The sequence below is a fragment of the Haliaeetus albicilla genome, chromosome 3, assembly GCF_947461875.1.
Source record: "Haliaeetus albicilla chromosome 3, bHalAlb1.1, whole genome shotgun sequence".
In the NCBI taxonomy this organism is placed as follows: domain Eukaryota; kingdom Metazoa; phylum Chordata; class Aves; order Accipitriformes; family Accipitridae; genus Haliaeetus; species Haliaeetus albicilla.
The window spans coordinates 56,748,816-56,769,791 of record NC_091485.1 but is presented as its reverse complement, the minus strand read 5'-3'; the positions used below and the strand labels follow the sequence as shown (position 1 = coordinate 56,769,791).

The 20,976-nt window shown below is 40.0% G+C and overlaps 1 protein-coding gene and 1 non-coding gene across 9 annotated transcripts in view; one reads left to right on the top strand and one right to left on the bottom strand.

Moving 5' to 3' along the window:
- The window catches only part of OXR1 (oxidation resistance 1), a 302,655-nt gene that overhangs the window by 225,701 nt on the left and 55,978 nt on the right, over nucleotides 1-20,976 (bottom strand). The gene's annotated exons all lie outside the window — the stretch shown is intronic.
- TRNAL-CAG (transfer RNA leucine (anticodon CAG)) lies at nucleotides 14,768-14,850 on the top strand. The gene has a single exon. It is a non-coding gene; the product is annotated as a tRNA-Leu (tRNA).

Below are 20,976 nucleotides of genomic sequence, written 5' to 3'. Positions count from 1 at the left end.
AGCAATTACTATAAAGATGGAACATGGGTAACAGTTTTAAGTGGCAGAGGGAGAGACTTAATAATCCTTTCCAAGCCTTTTTGCTACCATAAATTGTGATAAAGAACACAAGAGAAAGAATGAAGTCAAGCTAAAATAAGGAGATAATTCCTAACACTAACATCAATTAATAAAGAAATCATCCAGGCATTTAACCTGCTTCTGCTAACATCAGCAGCAAAATTGTCAGCAATTTTGTAAGACGACATCCAATGCAGAAAAATTAAAAGCTCCTTTATCAAACTAGATGCCCCAGTAATTTCCTCCGGGAATTAGGCTTTTTTTTTCCTCAAGTCACTCCTATTTTAAACAATATTCAAATGAACATTCACCTACAAAGAGAATGGAGTTCCTTCTCCTGTATTACACAAATCCATTCAGAGCTGGGATTTAGCATTAAGCTCATGTAACTTATAAATGAGAGTCTAATCTCATGACCAGAAAGCCCACTGTTAACTCACTGGGTGATGCATGTGAAGGAGGGTGAGGATGAGAAACAGGAATAAAGATATATTCGTTATCCTCAGGGTATAACCACTGAGAAGCGTTACTATATTGTCATGGACCAAAATCACATCCATAACTTGTCAATCCATCTGCTTCGCATTTCTTTTTTGAATTCTCTTCAGTTTATCAGTTTTCATGTTCTTTCCTGTACCTTCCAGGAAATTACTCCACAGTATTAAAGGTCTATAGAAAGAGGAATGTCCCTCAGAAGAAAATCAGACCTGTGAATTCCACCTTGTATATGGAATATTTGATGACTTCTGTATTTTGTACGTGAATATTTTAAGTCCAGGTATAAAATGTGAGGAAAGCTGTAGAACTCTGCTAGCTGGCTCGCAGGGGAAAATGTAGTGGTTTCTTTCTCCTTTTATTCTCAGTTTCATATTTTTCTGTTACACAGTGAATTTAAGACTCCACAGTGCATCAGGAACTAAGCTCTTCCAATGTGACATTATCTTTACATTTAATCCAGGAATTTTCTGACTGCCTAAATTTAGTGCCAATACAGTTCTTAGCTCTAAATCATACTCTCAAGTAATCATTGTTTGCAACCATCAAATAATCAGATCAATTCAAGTATCCTTTCTCCATCTGAAAATTTTTATGCTTAAAAGTTCAGCATGAGAAAAGAAAATTGGAACCTAGAGGAAGAAGTGAGTCCAGCATGACTTATCATCCTCCACTAACCCAGCAGGCCAAAGAGAACTGTAAGAAAATAAATGCAAGACCCTTCAGCATAACATTTGATATAATGATATCAATCTTGTCTTTTTTCTTTTCCTGTTTGAAAAGTTATGCAAATTTTCTTTTCAACTCTCTATCACTATGATCATTTCAAGTGAAAAGTAATCTGATAGTCTGTTTTATAGCCTCTTTGGAATATTCTTAAAAGTCTAGGCTCTCTTTTTTTGTTATATCAAAAATGGCTATTATTAAACTCTGAAAAAGAGTTTAAAAGTCAGTAATTTGTGAAAGAAATCAAGAAGACTGGGACAATCCCATTCAGCCTCATGGCATCACTGATCCATTTAGACATGTAAAAGCAACAAATTAAAAAGAATTGGCAAGTTTAAGAACAAACAGATGATGGAGATGGGTATGCAGTAGGCAGTAATAAAGCAGCACTTCAGCACTGAAAACCTGAACTCAACATCTTTCATCAGCACAATGGAGCAAACATTTAACTATTGTATAAAGGCAAAACAAAAATAATCAGGGAAAAAAAACCCCAAAAACCATTCTATTAGATGAAGTAATTCTATGCTGAACTAAAAAGGCACACCCTCTTTATGACCTAAGAGAAACCAGAACAAAAACAAAGAGGCAATAATAGCAATACATGTCTTAATTTTGTGAGTAAATTTTTGTTCAGTTGTACATAAACACCACACACAGAAATATGAATTATTATGTTTTGACTGTGGTCCATTATTATGGCAGATGAAATGCCAGCTGATGTGACTCATTAGACCTTCATCTAATAAGCTTTTCCTTCACTGCAGAAATGAGAAGTGGATGGAGTGGTGGGCTCTAGCTGTGGTGTCTGCACTCTACTCTGCTTGCCCATGACCTTAGATGTAACCTTGGCAGAAGACAATGCTTTTAGGGTTCTGTGTCCAGATTTAGCCCCATCACATAAAGGGAATTAAAACACTACAAAGTGTAGTGTAGAAATCCAGGGTGAGAATGGGGGTCCTATTATTGACATGCAGCCAGCACCAATGAGCAGAACCCAAGGAAAGCTTCCTCCAAACTGTAGTCAGCCAGAAGTTTCATTCCCTGAGCAATGAGGATTTTTCTGCTATTCTTTAGAAAAAACATCACCCTGTTTTAACAAAATCTTGGGTGTTTCATTACTGCTAAGTGAACGTGAAGGCCTTTTTGAACTCCCTAGACCTCTGTGGCATCAGCTCCCCAGGTTAATTACTTTTTGTGTTAAAAAAGTATATATATTTTTGGTAGGCATGAAACCATCACCTTTTAAATTCTTTTAAATGAATGTTTTGCCTTATAATACAAAAAGTAGTATGGGCATTAAATTATCTCTTCTAATGCCATCCATTGTTTTGTGTACTTTATCCTTTTGCTGCTCTTCTACTTCCTAGAGATTCAAACAAACGTAACATTGTCTGTATTTCCCACCGACCTCTTCTACATTGTGAACATCAAGAACCAGCACAACTTTACTTCCCCTGTACAGACACAGGTCAGCTTTCTCAAATTGGCGTTGAAAATCAGGCCCTAGCAACAAAATACTCATTAATCAGATGCGCATTTTCATATATTCACAGAGCTGACCAGACAGATAGGTCTGATCAGGAAGATTAGACAGATATGCTGTTTTGAAAACCCAAATGCTATGTAAGGAACCTCCAAATTAAACAATTATTGTGAAGGCAATACTATACATGGAGACAGCGTATATGCAAATAGGCACGTTTCCATATCACGTGACAGACAATATCACTGATATTACACTACCTAGTTACATTTCAGTATAGGAAATTAAACCTTCACTAATAAGTGACCTATATTATAATTCTATCTTCTGTTCTTAACACTACTGATGGAAATTCTACAGCCTCTAAGAATATGGAAAACATGCTTCTAGTGAAATAACTGGTTATTTTTTGGCATATTATCAGGTCAGCTCATTTACACTGGATTTTTGTTCCATTCCACCCAAAATACCACTTACTTTGAACCATAAAACAGTGTAAACTTGACATTAATGTGAAAATGGCTACAGATAGGAGACAAATTTAAGAGCAGAAGAAACCTAACAGGAAGATTAATCTCATACTCAGAAAAAACAGATACAGTTTTGAGACTATATTTAAAATTTCACTTTAAGAAAGAACATTCTCACTGAATCAAGGACAAGCATTGTCTAGCTACCGTGTTAGAAAATTATTCAAAATGTCAGTGGAAATGGATTCAGAAGCTGGGGATAGGAAGAGGCAATTTTAGAGGGCCTTATCCTGTCAGGTGCTAAGCAACTCTGGATGCTCCTTAACTCCTGCTTTTACCAGATAATATGGTGCAAAGAAACATCTAGCAGATGGTTTCTTAAGCCTCATCCCAGATATGGGCTTTGCAGTTCTAACTCTTGGAAGCATTGCATCCACTTATTATTGCCTATAACAAAACAAAGTGCAAATGTCAATCAAGAAACTTCCTTGTAAGGCTAATTGCAAAAACATTTTCTTCAGAATCAGCAGCATCACCCCGAGCTGGGTTACCTTCATACTCAAGAACATCAGTGCTCAGGTCCATTTATTAGCTGAAAAGAACAAACATGATACACAAAGAAATTGAAAGATGTTTTTTTTCAATTACTCTATCATCTTCTTCACAGTGTTATAAACGTAGGAATGTTAGATGTAAAATTGAAAAATAGAAAATTTATTAGAAGAATAAAGCCCAAAAGAATCACATGCAAGGAGTGTTATTCTGGCTCCACAACAGTCATGCTACAGGAGTTCTGTTACGGGTTTTATTTGTGTTCCTCTATCAACGGGTTTTGTATTGCAGTGATATCATGTGATACCAAGGTAACGATGGTATTTCTAGTACAACCTTTACTGAAGAGATACTAAGGGTCGGTTTAGAATTGTCTAAATGGAGACGTTCCTTTCAAATAAGAGATAAATACCAATAGAACTGGTAAAACTTTATAAATTACTAAGCTAATCAATGGAGAAAAACTTTTGATGTTCAAGAGGTCAGAGCCCCTGAGCTACAAGGAATATAGACTCATAGAATCACAGAATGGTTTGGGTTGGAAGGGACCTTTAAAGATCTAGTCCAACGCCCCTGCCATGGGCAGGGACACCTTCTACCAGACCAGGTTGCTCAGAGCCCCATCCAGCCTGGCCTTGGACACTTCCAGGGAGGGGGCAGCCACAACTTCCTCGGGCAACCAGGTCCAGTATCTCCCACCCTCATCATAAAAAATTTCTTCCTTATATCCAGTCTAAACTCTTTCAGTTTAAATACATTGCCCCTTGTCCTGTCACTACAGGCCCTTGTAAAAAGTCTCTCTCCATCTTTCTTATAAGCCCCCGTCATACAGTGAAAGGCTGTAATAAGGTCTCCCTGGAGCCTTCTCTTCTCCAGGCTGAACAACCCCAACTCTCTCAGCCTTTCTTCATAGGAGACATGTTCCAGCCCTCTGACCATTTTTGTGCCCTCCTCTGGACCCGCTCCAACAGCTTCATATTGGGGACCCCAGAACTGAATATGGTACCTTGTACCTGAAAAGAACTGGAGAATTAGCTACTGAAAATGTCAAGGTCCAGCTAGTCCACACTTCCCTATGCTATGCTAACTGCTGCCCCCTTTCCTAAAGGAAAAAAAAAGTCTTATTTTTCCCTTTTTGTAAAAAAAATGCATAGTTCTGTGAAGGGAGAGAGGAATGAGGAAAGACAGCTAAAATGTATACAAAATAAATCTTTTAACTACTGTATTTTGAATCATACCTCAAAAAGAATGAAAACCACAAAATGATTTAAGAAAGTATTTGTGTTCTTAAAAAACAGTACTAGGAGAGGCAGTCTGAAAATGTTTGGGGCCCTAAATATTGACCTGGAGCATAAAATGCACTAGAGAAAAGCGAAGTTAGGCAGCCTTCCCTCTCTGCTCTTCTTCCTCATCTGATCGCCTTTTCCTTCATTCTGCAGTCCACTATTCAGTTTTCCTTTTTCTATTTTTGCTTTAATCTGATTTTCTACACTTAAGTACTGCAGAAGAAACTAAAACTTATTACTATGATGTAAGATACCTGGAGTGTTTTCCCCATATTTAAAACATTTCGATTTCTGTTGTGCAACCTCTTTCCTTAACTTATAATCCTGAATCTATTCATTTTCCTAGAGCCACCAAAATGTTTATACATATGTAACTTCATTTTTTCTCAGCTCTGTCCCTTGTTCTCATTCACTCTTTCATACTCCCCCCACTCCTTTTACCTCTCTTTTGTTTGTCTCCTTCCTTTATTCATTCAGTCTTCTTGGCCCTCATTTATTTACCATAATTTGCACAGAGAGAAAAAAAAAAAAAAGGGAAAGCAGAGTATTTATAACCAACTAGATGTTTTCAGAAAGGAGTTATAATAGAAAATTTTATGAACATTTAATGACAAACAGATTGGGAAGTAATCAGCATTTGCAGGCCTGTGTAACGCTGAGGTGTAAGATGCAGCTCTGGCTAAATGGTGCCCTGTCTTCCCGAAGACCCCCCGGGATGGACATGGCTAAGAGCAGTCCCCTTTTTAAGCCCTGGAGTCCCATGCCAGCAAGCCATGCCGTCCATGTTACAGAAAACATCTGTCATTATTTTCATCTCATAGATCATGGTCTTTAGAAGCAACAGACTCTGCACAAGCACAGTGAGAGACAGAAATCTGAGCCAGAGCGCTAGATTCTAGTGCGTTTACCAAATAACGAATTTAAAGGTGGCTATTAAATGGCTCTTTCTCCTCTATCTGCCAAAAATTTAAAAAATTTTATTGGGTAAAACTATCTGGCCTGAAGAGCACTTTAGCTGCTAACATGTCATAAATCCAGATTTTTAGCACTGCAGAATGCAGCCCTACCTCCATTTAATGAAAAAATAGGACACATTTTACTCTTGAATCCACCAACACAGTTTCTGTTGAAGCTAATGGACTACTCACAGTGGTAACTGCTGCTCTTCATAATTACTAGCTGTGGTCGCTGGGGACTTTAGACAAGACTCTACATTTGTGCAACACTCCATATATCTCATAATAAGTGCCATACTTAGTGGCTCTTTCAGGGATTGTCCATGGCCTGGGCGGGACTACAGGACTTTGGGCAGATCATTTACCTCCCTGTACTTTGACACCTACCTGCAAAACAGAGCAGGTTACTCTGTGGGAAGCTGAGAATACAGTACTTTAAAGGCTTTGAGAAATCACTATTCAATGGTAACTGAACCCCTATGTATACCTATTGCACCTATGATTTTAAATTCCTGAATCCTACAGCTCATATTTCTGAAGCTGAATGTCATCTTTACTTCTTTACATCCAAAACATATTCACAGAGGGCACTTCCCAACTCTTTGCTTTCCTATTTACTGAAGCAACTATTTCACTACCAATATGTATAGAAAGAAGAGGCAGGGTGTTGCCTTTTTTTAAATGGCATTACAAATACAACTCTACATTTCAGCAGAAAACACAAACACCGCACTGCACAAATATTAGAATACACATAATGTAACAGAGAAGATCCCAAATATTTGACAGTAGGAAGGAGATTTTTTATTAAGGAACCATCTAGGTAATGCAACTTTTTATTTTTTTTACATCCTCATATCACCACTTTCACTAAAATGCAATGTTTTAAAATTTAAAAGGGCTCAGCTCCTCCTCTTCCTCAGAAGACATGCAGAGATCCCACTGGGGAGGGAACAGCAGTGCCTGAAACCAAGTGACAGCAGACCAGGTTCTGATCTTGCTTCAGCTGAGATGAACCAACAGGTTCAATGGGTTACACCTCACATACAATGACATGAGGCTACACAGATCTCTCCCAAGGAAGGAATAGATTTTACTGCAAATACACACCTGAAATTGCTGGAGATTCATGAGGCTGTAATCTTGCTGTAAATCACAGGCTGTCTGCCTTTACAAACATAAATCTGAGAGATTTTGATAAAGAAGTTACAGCATATAATTAAATGCTTTTGCAGCCATTACAAAGAAAGCCAGTTGATCTCGTCACTACACTAATGCCTCAAAACGTGACTTCACTTGGTGATTCCAGGCTGACCACCTCCACCTAATGTTACAAGCAGCAAGGACCATCTGAGAAATCCTTAATCAAAACACCCATGGAAATTATGTTATATCCCCTGGTCAAGGCCAAACTGTTTCCTTATGAAACACATACAAGACAGTCAAAAGGACAATTTACTTAAACCAGTAAGTAGTAATATCTGCAATGATTTACTGCAAGAGTAGAACAGCACGCACGTTTGAGAGAAGAGTATCTTCTCATCTAGGTTACAACAGTCTTTAAAATAGAGCCAGAAAAGCATTCAGTTCCCTTTGGTTGCAGTGAATAGTTTGAAGGTTGAAATTACATTCTCTGTCGATCACTGGAAGACAGGCATAGGGACAGACTATTGAAAAATTTCACAGTGTCCTTTTGGCTGCCTTCCAGTCCCATCTCCAAGTGGCTGCTATTCTATTTAATGTAACTGGAGTCTACCCTTAGGATGAATATCTTTCTTCCTGACAGTTTTTGTTCTTTTTCAACGCAGGGAAACAGCCGCACACCAACAAAGGCTGCCTCTCCCCAAGCCTCCGCCGAAGGGCTAAGAAATGGAACAAACAACATGGCCAAAATGCTGCTGCATGATTGTCTTGCAAACAAGTTTCTCTACAGTTTCACTGAAAATGCAGAGGATATAAGAGCTGAGGTTAGGATAATTCCAGAAACAGAACTGCTTTTCAATTGAAAAGATTTTAAAACAGCAAAGTGTTTTGACGAAAATTTGTTCCATAGCTGCAATACATGGTGACCAGTCAGAAAAAGATACTGTACTGCTAAAAGATTGTAAGCTATAGCTGATTCTTGTAGATAACAATGTGGGTATTTTTAATACAGACCACAGGCTAAGCTGGCTGTGGGGTTGCATGTAAGAGCTTCATACTTTTAATCAGGGATTCCAGAACAAAACCCAAACTGCTTGAAGAGTCTTCAAAACCTTCACACATAAAAGGTTAAATAAATTCCCTAAATGGATAGTCCTGGGTTAATTGCTAACATAATTATGCACTGTTTGTACTGACCAGATATGAAAGACACAGCAGTACACAGGTTCAAAAGCATGGCTTAAAAAAGCAAGCTCACAATAACATCAATCTGTGTCTAACCTACAGTGCCCTTGGGGTATACATTACACATACAAGGGCAAATTCTGCTATGTGATTGTTTTTCGTGGCTACTGGCTTCAAAATTAGCCAAGCCTCTAACTGACCAATTTCTATTGGTTGAGTTACAAGCTCTCCTGGCTGTCAGACTTAGCCAATTACCAGTGCTCCTCGTGGGCTTTCTTCCCGCTCTGCACTGCAGATGTTTGTGCAGCACACAGGGGCTCTGATGCACCCAATGAATTGGCACCTTCTGCTTGTTATATCTGCAAGAAGCAAAACACTAAGGAGTTTAGCAGACATTTAGGCTCCCCAAAATAGCCAGGACTGATTCACATTTACCCCAACTCACATAAGTTATCACAATCACATTACTTTCAGCAAAAGCATCAGTTAGGGGGAATTTGTGTCAGGGCCACAAGCAAAGAACTATTCCATTACAGCATGCCTGTGCTGGGAAGTTGTTAACATCTTCAGCAGTTCCCTTAGGAAATGTCAACAGCAACACCACAAAAGGCAACATTTTAGTTTGTCTAAATATTAAGAAGAGCCTGAAACAGTTTCTAAAATGTCAACAAGAAAACCACACTCAAAACCAGCATGATTTCTTTTTGTTGCAAACATAAATAGTCCTTATGTTAGTTTGGAGAGTAAAGGATGGGGAGTCAGCATGGATATCAGAGTGAAGCAGAGATTCCCTCTTCACGATATGAAGAAACATATTAATCATGCAAATAGGAAGTCTTTTGAGGGAAAGAAAAGAAGATACTATCTCTCTTTGGGATAAGGGAAGTAAATGTGTAAAGATCTTGCTTTTAGAAAAAGAGGTAATTCTAAGGGGATGGCCAATATTTGCCATTTACTGGGTTACTGTTTTCTGTACACAATGAAGGGCTAAGCATCTTACACTTAACATACTGCTTGTGTCTCTCACCTACTGCGTAACAGTCACAAGACTCTAGTACTGACAAGTGCACTAACAAACCCCACTTTCCAAACATACAACACTTAAGAAATCTTCCACACTTTCTAATATGCTAATCATTATTAGACATTTTACTATTTTCATTATATAATATACATTGTATCATTATTATTTATCATTATCATCATTGTGTGATAATTAGCAGTGCTGCACTTGTTGCACTCTTTTTTATTGCACATAAGCCCATATAAAATCAGCTGGAAGCTTGTTACCTCTGTCCTCTGCACCTAAGAAGCAACATTCACCTGTGTATCAGAGAGCAAATGGCTGCAGATCCCATCCTTTCCACCTGGAGAGGACAGAAAGGCTGGAATATGCAAAAGGAGGTACCAAGCACAGCTAGTATCCAGGGCCAACAGGCCTGGGATTTACAGTTTTCATAGAATTTTACTAAGTAGGAAGTGGTTTTATCACATGGAGATAGAAACCAAGCCACAGTTAGCTTATTGTCCTTTCTTCAAAGCTTGTTTATTACCCTGCAAATATCTGCAAGATCCAATCACCTGCAATACTTTACATAATCCCATACAGTTCTCCCTCCTCTAGCTAGCAGGAGGCAAGCCCTTCCGGAGCTCCCCCTTCACTAAGTCTCTCTCTGTTACATCCAGCTCTCCACAGCCAGGTCTGCAGCCAAACCCCCTTTTAGCCAAGTTTAAGCTAAAACTTCTCTGCCATGTCTCAGCCTTCCTGGAAAGCGACAAAAGAGGACACAGGGCCTCCAGCACATGTTAGGCGATAAACTACTTTTATCCCTGGTTCTTCCACTTGAGAGTCTGGGAAACAGAACATCATCTGATTCTTTTAACATCAATTAATTACCACGAGGCTGCAACACTTAGCTCCTTCAGGTTCAATAGTTTGTTTGCTATTGCCTTTATAAATAAGGACAGAACTTAACATAAGGACAGAACTTAACAGAGTACAAATGTGCATTTGTGCTTGAAATATTTTAGGAATTTGTCATCTAAAAATTAAAATAAATTCACTGTTAATAATAAAATACAGTTATTCTGTCATTAGGAGTTTCCATGCTTACCACATCTCCAATGATTTATAGATTCTCTTTTTTTTTTTTCTTTTCCAAACAAGCACAAGGATATTTTTCATTGCTAGAACACTTGAGCTGGAAGCTGAAATTCAGGTTAGATGCTTACTCATCAATTAGTAATTAGGATTTTGCAAGTCAGGTTCTGCCCCAGTGTCAGCTCTCAAATTACCTTTTACTGCAGCCATGTTAAATACACACCCATATTCACACCCTGTATTTGTAGTCATAAATGTGACTACTTTCATCCATGGAAGTTGAAATGTTGCTGGACAGGAAGAGGACAGGTCGGGAACAGGACTGAGCTTGGCTCTTCATTTGAATTTGTTCTAATGAAAGTGGATAAGAAATCCATTCACTATCCTCACAGCTGTTAAAGCCTTACCCTGAACAGGAACAAAAGCCCATACTGATGACTACTGTGAACAGCAGATAGGATCATTAAAATAAAGGCAGTTCTATCTTTTTGTTTGGAGAAGTCCCCAATTTATGCTTTGGAATTAAAAGTATTAAAAAAAAAAGTTACTCCAGCTGAACAGGCAGCAATCACTGAGCAAAGAGCTCTCCAGCTGGTGCTCAAGTTCATGATGAAATAGTGATTTGGGAGGAAAAAAAAAGCTGATACTCAGCATCAGTTTCAGGGGACAGAAGGAATTCTCCCTCCCCCGCCAGACACACGGATGCTGTACCTCTTCTGGATCCTGCTGATAACATACGCTCCTGAGGCATTTTCTGTTATCATCACAGACAGCACAGACATGCTATGCTATTTCCTATAAACACCGCAGGGTTCCACACTTTTAATCTGCTTCATATCTTCAAATGCAGTTTACTAATTTGGGGAATTTAAGGCAACGTACTTAATTCAAAGGAGGTGTATGAGCATTCTTACTTGTAAGGTGTTTTGAGGATGAGTTATTTTATAGAGAAGACCCATGTGAACAGAGTAAAACAAAGTTTGTTTTTTTTTATTTTCTCAGCTGCACCCCTCAAATCTCTAATTCCTGCTAGAATGGATGGAATATGCCCAGGATAATGTCTCTGTTACTATTCAAGCCCATTCCTACCTGTGACCATGACAAGACTTGAAGTTCTGCTGCAAAGACAGCTGGCAGCTGAGACAACACGGTCCCAACGCACAGCAGTCTTGTCTCTAGCTCGCAGTCTGTTTCTGCTACAGATATAAATATATTTTTAATATAAAGGAGTGAGTCTGGTCCCTAAAGATTATAGAGGGCAGGAAGAGAGCTTCCCGGATTTCTGGCAACATTTTGAGTCTATGCATTGCTTTATATTACTGTTTGCACAACAAAAAAGGTCTGACAACAGGACTAGTGATACCTGTAAATTTAAGCACATTTGCATTTGCAGAACTAGGGGCAAAATGTGAAGTTATAAAAATATTGAAAAGGCATCATATTTTTAAAGCAAATCTCCATTTAACACGTTTAACTTCATTATCATCCAAATAACATACTCCACTTTCTCTTTTGAAGGAGATGCATTGGTCCCACAGGATTCAGCCATTCTTTTTGAATTACTAAGTATTTCTTTCAGGGCACACAGGGAAAGCCCTGGAACATAAGGAGGAAAACAACTCTCCTATTCAAAGAAAGAACAGCACAAAAGATGCTCTCACTTTGTGAGCGGCTTTGCTTAAAGCAGGACAGAAACCCAGAATGGCCAAGGAAGGGCTACTGAGTGACAGAGGATGGACAGAAAAGGTGGAAGAGAGGCCTTTGATATCAAGGGATGTTGTGTTGCCTTTTATCTCCAGTGCTGGCGATGCTCAACCGAGCATTTAAATACATCAACTGCTACTGTACACTGATATCAGTGTAAATCACTACAGCACAGTAAGCTTTACCATGACATCTACGAGAACAATTTCAAATTCAGTATTAAAACTGCATAGCACCACTAACCTCAGACCCCTGCAGTTTCATTGGTTTTTGACAGGGTTGTACGGATGTAAGCTTAGCTGATGGGTATTTATTACTTTCTCTTCTCAGCTGTGCTGGGTGAGAAGGTTACAGCCCCAAGACCTGCCAGCTTAACTCATCATTCTGCACATCATTTCAGCTGCAAATGGTCTTGGGTTAAATCTCTTTTTGCAGAAAGTTTTTAGGGAGTGACACCCAGAAGCTGAAGAAGAATCAGAAAAACCTGTGCACCCACGTCCATGTGCAGAGTCTGGTCACTCTTCTGAATTTGGAAACTCCTTTGTTGCTACCTGTTATTTCTCAATTTTGCCCAAAATAAAACCAAAATTTACAGACGTTGTTTCCCTTTCTAATTGTAAAGAGTGTTATGAAGCATCATGTAACATCTACAAATTCATGAACCTCATCAACTGACATTACAGGCAGGCACTATAACTGTAAACTCACAAGGGAAAAAATATAAATAAAAGGAAAATCCTAGTATTTTATTGAGTTCCTTTTGAGGAAACATGTTTTTGCCCCCAAATGCTTCCTGTTACTCTGATTAAATCCATTCATTCACTGTAATGTGAACACACTTGAAGCTCCATTGATCAGTGTGATCATTGCCGATATTTTAACATTAGCTTATATGGGGTTAGCATTATTCTTAACTTGATTCTTCAAATGTGCTTTCAAAGGATGAATCGTTACTAAGGATTTTATTATGCAAAGCCACATGAAAACTATTTTTCAGTGTTTTCCATTATCTCATTGAACCTTCTAGAACAATGTCGGCTGTCATCAGATACTCTGAAAACTAAACTCAAGAGTTTGTACTGCTTTTTGTTACATACACAAATATTGCACAATGGAATCAGATTTTCTCCAATTTGCTAAGAATAGGAGCCTATTATTGAAATTTTAGGTTGGGCACCAGCATAAGGACATACGAGGCAATATCAGCAAGGATACCTAACAGGACTGAGTTTCCTCTTCTTCACCTGCTATCGTCAGAACATTTACTCAGGAACCACTAGAGCTAACCCTTCCAATGGCTAATACCAATGCACCTCACATCCCAGGGACTTTCTTTCCAGTGGCTGAGGAATGTATTTGCTGAAGCCCATCAACAACCTGCAACAGAACAACCTCCAGCCTCAAGTCCAACGAGTCTGGCTATGTGATGGATAAGCAGTTAGTTAAGTCTGTGTCAAAGCAGTTGGGGAATACATACATCTTTATAAATACACAATTTTTATTGAGGTTTCCAGTTCGCTTACTAAAGCTCAATTCAGTCAGTAGGGCAACTGCTATATGAAATCGAGTCATGGGTCAGCAATCAGAGCTGAATCCACCTTTTGCATACTAAGTACCACTACATTTTGACCAGCAAGTTAGCCAGATCAGCTAATGACAAGTCAGCAGAGGCTCAGCACCAGCGAGACTGCATCAGAGTACTGGGTCCAGCACTTGGGGGTCACCAGTGTAGGGAAGACATTGACAAACTGGAGCCAGAAGAACTGGTTTCTCCAAACAGTAGCAACTGTTTTCCTTCAATACCAGTACCACATAAAATCAGTATCCATTTCTGACCAGTCTAGTAAAGACTTTAGCCTTTTTTGCCATTGGAAAACACTGTTCCTTAAGGTTCTGGGGAATAATTACATTTTGGGGCTAGACATATACTTGCCACTTCCGATAGTCAGTTTCTGGTTGTCCCATTCCAAAATTTGATTTTTCTATTAAATTTACATTCCAAAGAGAGCCATTGGATTTTAAAGCTGATGCTCCCAAACAAGTATACCTCTTGCCTTCCATATTGACTTTTACTCCCAAATCCTGACCAAATTTGTATGTTTAGAGCTTCCTGGATGCAGCTTTCAAGTACATGAATTCCTTTTATAAAAATGCAGCACAGGGACACACAATTTGTTTCAGTGTCACAGTCCCCTTTCAAATGCCACAGAGAACTCTCACCATGAATAACTTGTACCTGTCTCAAGGGGATTTTCATAGACATTACAGGAAACAAATCAGCCTTAAGCAATGCCCTTGGGCAACATACGGCATTTTTATTCATTTCTGTACACCTTCAAACTTCTGCTACGTGGCATAAGTAATTGATGTGCAACAGTCCCTGTTTCTTTCTCAACATACTAACACTCAGGTACTCACAGAATGAAACAGCTGCATGTACCAAATTAACATCAGTTATTACAGTTACATTAAATTCAACACAATATACATTTTAGTTTGGAATATTCTGTAGCATCCTCTGTGTGAGAAATAGTACAATATAGCATCACTAAAAATATCTACAAATACACGAATTATACAGTAGAAGGAGCACTAGCCCGTGGGTCAGGATGGCCGAGCGGTCTAAGGCGCTGCGTTCAGGTCGCAGTCTCCCCTGGAGGCGTGGGTTCGAATCCCACTTCTGACAACTGCCTTTTGGGGCTGCGGCTGGCCACCCGCGGTGTCGTGTTACTTAGAGCTCCATTCTAGGGCCAGTCCTGGGCAATATATTTACCAACGATCCGGATGCAGGAGTCGAATGCACCGTTAGCAAGTTTGCTGACAACACCAAATGGGTAGGTGCTGGTGACTCTCTTGATGCCTTGCATAGGGATCTGGACAGACTGGAGCTTTGAGCTATGATTAATGGAATGAAATTTAACAAGAACAAATGCTGGATTCTGCACCTGGGACAGAGTAACGCCAGGCACAGGTATAAACTGGGAGAGGAGTGGCTGGAGAGCAGCCCTGCAGAAAGGGACCTGGGGGTGACAGCAGGCGCAGTATGAGTCAGCAGTGTGTCCTGGCAGCCCAGAGGGCAAACCGCGTCCTGGGGTGCATCAAACACAGCACAACCAGCCCCTCAAAAGAGGGGATTATCCCGCTGTACACAGCGTTGCTGTGGCCTCACCCTGAGTACTGTGCGCAGTTCTGGGCCCCACAATTTAAGACGGATGTGAAGGTGCTTGAATGCGTCCAGAGGAGAACACAGCTGGTGAAGGGGCTGGAAGGAATGTCCTGTGAGGAGCGGCTAAGGACTTTGGGGCTTGTCTAGTTTGGAGAAAAGGAGGCTGCAGGGCCACCGCATTGCTCTCTGCAGCTTCCTGAAAAGGTCTCTTCTCCCTGGCGTCCAGTGATAGGACACGTGGGAATGGCTCAAAGCTGCATCAGGGGAGGTTCAGACTTGATATTAGGAAGCATTTCCTTACTGAGAGGGTGGTCAAAGACCGGAACAGGCTTCCTAGAGAGGTGGTTGATACCCCAAGCCTGTCAGTAAGAGGCATTTGGACAATACCCTTAATAACATGCTTTAACTTCTGGTCAGCCCTAAATTGGTCAGGCAGTTGGACTAGATGATCGTTCTAGGTGCCTTCCCACTGAAATAGTCTATTCTATTCTGTTCTTTTCTATTCTAGTCTATAAAAATGGGATCTTAAATTAAAATGGGAAATCTAATTGTCTCAGCCTAAAGAAGGGAGCAGTTCAGAATCTAGCCCCCAAAATCTGGTGGAGTTTCTGCTTCCTCCCCACCACCGTGCCTGCACTAGCCCTGCATCTTCCCTCCACCAGCTGTGATGCTGGATGTCAGGTTATATACCTCACTGATGTAGCAAGAAATGTTACTCCCCCAAGCTGGTCTTCTGCTGCTTTAGGAAGTGGGACCCACCTGCCAGGCAATCACCTGGAATGTTGCTTTAGTGGCAAGAGCAGGGGAGTGAGTGGAGCAGAGCATGAGAGGGAGAAGCCAGAACCTCCCTCTCTCCCCCTTTTGCCAGAGGTGAGCTGTTATTTTGGCTTCAGATGTTTCCTAAAACTACAGCTTTCATCTCAAAGCTACCTTTTTTGGTTTTGCTTTTTTCTTCTTTCAATTTGATCTCCCAAATACTTTGGATATTGCATTATGTTCTTGTTTTCTTAAAATTTAAAAACCTCTCAAATGCACATATGAATCAGTAAATGAATTAAATGTGAATTAATATATTAATATTTTTAGTGCCGTAAGCTTTGTATGTTAAATATCCAGTACTGCAAATGCTCAGCAGACATGCAATAATGACCTCTAAACAAACACAGCACTAGATCATTATAAATTTGCAGCTAAAAAAGATGAATTGATGAATTATTTCAGAGGAAGAAACAGACTGAGGGAGTGTTTTATTTATCTGGTATTAACACAGACTCCAACAAAGGTAACTAATGCTTTCCACCTGCAAATGCTACCAACATTCCTTGAATAAAGTTGCTTACCTACCCAAAATACTTATCTACCATACCTTGTGTACAGATTTTCTCCAGAACCTTAACCCATGGGGTGGTATTAACCCACCCATTCTTACTAGGCAAGCAGCACTACAGTCAGTCAACATATACAGGGATGTTTTGCAGAACATCCTCGCAGAAAACAATGTTAAGATCACCATCTCCTGAACTGTTAATGCTCAATCGATATTTAATTCCATGTTCCAGGCAGCAATTCTACCAGTATTGGAATTCTGAAAGAAGCATATTTGCCTGCTATGAATGCATAGCAATTCTGGTGTGTTTGGGTCTGCCAGACATAAAACAAAATCAATAGGCAGCTGTCTAAAGCAGTAATCCACAACTTAAGTTGCAAGGTGCACGGTTGGCTGGTCTTCCTGTGGGATTCATTTTGGATGAAGCATCCTGGTTGTTTATAGTCTTTCAAGTCCCACCAACACAATTTACAATAGTAGTATATTTTCTACCTTATACAGGCATCAATCCAAGTATTATTAGAAGTTATTTCATCTAAACTGATAGTGTAGACTCTTCGTAATGTTTGCAGAAAAAACATAACTGCGATAGAGATATACAGAGAGAGAGAGAGGGAGAGAGAGAAAAACCATGAAATAATTGTATGTCACAAGCAAAACAGCAACTTGGAAGTCTAGAACCTCCTTAGCTTCATTTCAGTTATAATGTTAATATTGAGATCATATAAATCAGAATAGATGTACCTACAGTATTTGAGATGGTTTAAGCATCCTAGAAAACTACTAGTGAGAAGGCATTCACTAAACAGATTATGCATTCAATCACCTATTCAGCACTCTAGCTTTTTTCTACAGTCCCTTCCTGTACTTTAATACCCACTGAGAGGCTTGCATGGGGGGAGAGAGAGAGAGAGAACTGCACAGGGATCCAGCCACCATTCAGATAAGAAAAACCCTAACTCCAATGGAAGTTCAAAATATACTTCAGTGGTCCTAGGATTTCATTCCCTGATTCAAATCTCCATTTTGGACAAGGCTGCACAGGAGCTGCTGGACCTATGAAACAGCAGCAACATAACAGGATGCACAGAGCCACGGGTTAAAAAGTCTGCAGCCATGAACTCTGTAGAGCTTGTAGTTAACAGCATTTCCCTTCTAGTAACACATTGTAATGGGTGAATTAGGTATGCAGATGAGATTTCATTTGGATTTTCAATATAATTACACAATAAAAAACAAACAAACATTCTGCCAAGTCAACTCTCCCATATTCACAGACTATAATAATGGCCAAAAACAAGAGGGAGAAGGAGGGTTAAATCCAAGGCCATCATAAACAACAAAGACCACAGGATTTCATCAAGAAATCCCTGTAGAAAGTTCAATTACTTGTTCTCTGCAGATCATTTATCCTGAACTAAAGGCCTGCACAGAACAAAAAATCTGCCAAATCCTTTGTTAATATGTTGCGTAGGTTACAGTCACTATTAAGAATATGCACCAAATTGTGGCAAAGCACGTGTTAACTGATAGTAATGATTTCTGTGAAGAGAGTCTCTTCCCACAAATTGTCTTTCAGAAACTTTCACAAGACAGACTGGACAGAATCTAGACAGGCATTTGAGGGAAAGAAGAACAATTACTTTTAAAAAAATCTGATTATCAGTATTTATGCTAGCTATTTCATAGTCACATACCAATATCTGCACTCTTTTTATATACAAACTCTTTAGTGAGGCTAGGTTCAAACTCTTCACATGAATATGTTGAGCTCTCTAGCCAATTTAAAATGAAAATAATCATATCAGCTAGACAAGATGTCCAGGCTTAAGTAAGTTCCATTATTAAAGGAAGCACGTGATCAACTTTTTCTGAAATTAAAACTGCATACATCTTCGCCATTGCTAGTCACAAGGACTCAGACCAAACTCTGAACAGTCACATATGCTGTGAATATTTCCTGTGAGAAAATGTCACAAGGCAAGAAGTAGAGAACCACAAGCAACTCAGAAATCTTTTATGTCTCTGGAGTGGTGCACGAGGGAGTGCTTCTGGTAAATAAGATACAGAGAATGACAATTTTTTTTTTATTTTTTTTTTTTAAGAAAGGGACTATGCACTTTTTCAAACAAACATATTTCAGGATGCCAATGCAAACAGCAGGTAAAAGCCATGGAAAGATGTTGTGCTTTACCAAAGGAGCAGTTTTCTTTCAGCAAGCCTCTATTAAATACAATCTCTCAATTAATAAGGAATAAGGTGGCAGCTGCAGCCAGAGCTGTACCTGTGAGCAGAGCCCTTATTGACCAGAAGGGAAAGAACAGAGGCAGACCCCAATCCCTATGTGAAACCCCCCTGAAGGGGTTTCACGGAAATAGATAATTTTATGGGCAAGCCAGGCTTCTACCATTACTACCAGTGAACCATCATACATAAGAGGATATTGCCATATAGTATTTTTTCCTTCATAGAAAATTTTCTCCAGCAAATGAATGGCTGTCGCCAAACTCTTCTCCTCCTGGTTTTATAAATGTTGCCCATGGACTAGAGGAGAATACAGCAAGGCAGAGACCATCTCATTATATGCTCATCACAAAGCATAATAGATACCCAGATCTGATCAGTGCTTATTACTCAGCATGAGTGACTGAACAACTGAAATGGATGGAAACTGCGTCCAGTATTTCTCTCCTGACACCAAATCCACACATCACTTTGAAAAGCATGAGATGAAGTTCAGCCAAGTATATGCTAAGTAGGTGGACACTGAGGGAGTTTTGAGATATCTCATTACTTCCACTGCTCATTAGTGGATAGGACAGTATATTTCCAACACTTTGTGGTCTTCAAAGATTTTTTTTAAAACAGAAGTAAAAGGAATAATCAGGATACCATGGCTCACCTGCTCCCTTTGTCATTGAAACAAGCCTACACTGGCAGTTCAAAGCATGTCTGAATTTGCGTTTATCTTACTGAGAAACAATCCATTACCAGCAGCTAATGATCTTTTTTGCCCTAATGAATCTACCTCGAAAGGAATCTACCTGGGGCTCCATGCTGTTCACAGTTATTAAAACATGAAAGCTGGACTAACTCTGCTGAGGACATTGATGCTTAACTCTGATGTCATTAAATGTCAGCTTTATGAACTGGAATCCATTCAGACAACGCAAGTCTATCCTTATATTAAAGATTATGTATGCAGAAGCTCTTCTCTCAATGCAGGGGTCCTGGGTCTCTACTGGCATAAGCCACACTGCAGAGGTGCAGGCCCAAAGGGCAGCTTTGGCATGAGGAAACACGGGTGCCTGGAAGGTGAAAATAATACACAGTTGTTTCTGATAGCATAGAGATGCTCGTGACAGCACAGATAGAAAGCTACCTGCTGCAATCCAAGCTTACACGTGCATCTCCTATGGACAGACGTTATCACAGTATGGGGCAGCTTGTTATTCTTTCTGCTGCTAGTGCTTTTCATAACACATGCAAATGATTGAAAAAAACAGTATTTATTTGCAAGGCATGCCTTTCCTGAAGCCAAAGTCTTGCTCCTCTTGCAAAAGTCACATTCCCCTTTGAAAGGTAATGCTCTCTTTTTACTGTGGGCCAATCCACTGGCTGTTTGCTGCTAGAGTATCCACCCTTACCTCAGAGTGGTAATTTCATACTCGTGTTTAACTGGAACTAATTTATTTTCCTGTTCCTTCAGTGCTGGTGTTAGGCTCTGACAGCTCCACCTCTCCCCAACACAGCACAGCATGAGTGGATGGTCCCCATCCCTGCTGCACGGCTACAGAGACTCCCCACCAAATCACCCATGTACTTTAAGGCCTCCTCAAAAGGGAGGGCCCACAAGCCTTACATCATACAACCTCTAAGAAAACAAAAGTAGATGCTTTCCTGCCTTTCTTTCTCATTAACTAAAATGAGGAGCAGAGCTATATTACAGCCTTGTGGCAATGTGCTGGTTTTGGCTGGGATAGAGTTAATTTTCTTCACAGTAGCTACTCCAGGACTGTGTTTTGGATGTGTGCTGAAAACAGCGTTGATAACAGAGATGTTTTCGTTACTGCTGAGCAGTGCTTGCACAGAGCCAAGGCCTTTTCTGCTCCTCACCCCACCCCACCAGCGAGGAGGCTGGGGGGGCACAAGGAGTTGGGAGGGGACACAGCTGGGACAGCCGACCCCAACTGACCAAAGGGATATTCCATGCCATAGGACGTCATGCTCAGCATATCAAGCTGGGGGAAGGAGGAAGGAGGGGGATGTTCGGAGTGATGGCGTTTGTCTTCCCAACTAAGTCTTATGCATGATGGAGT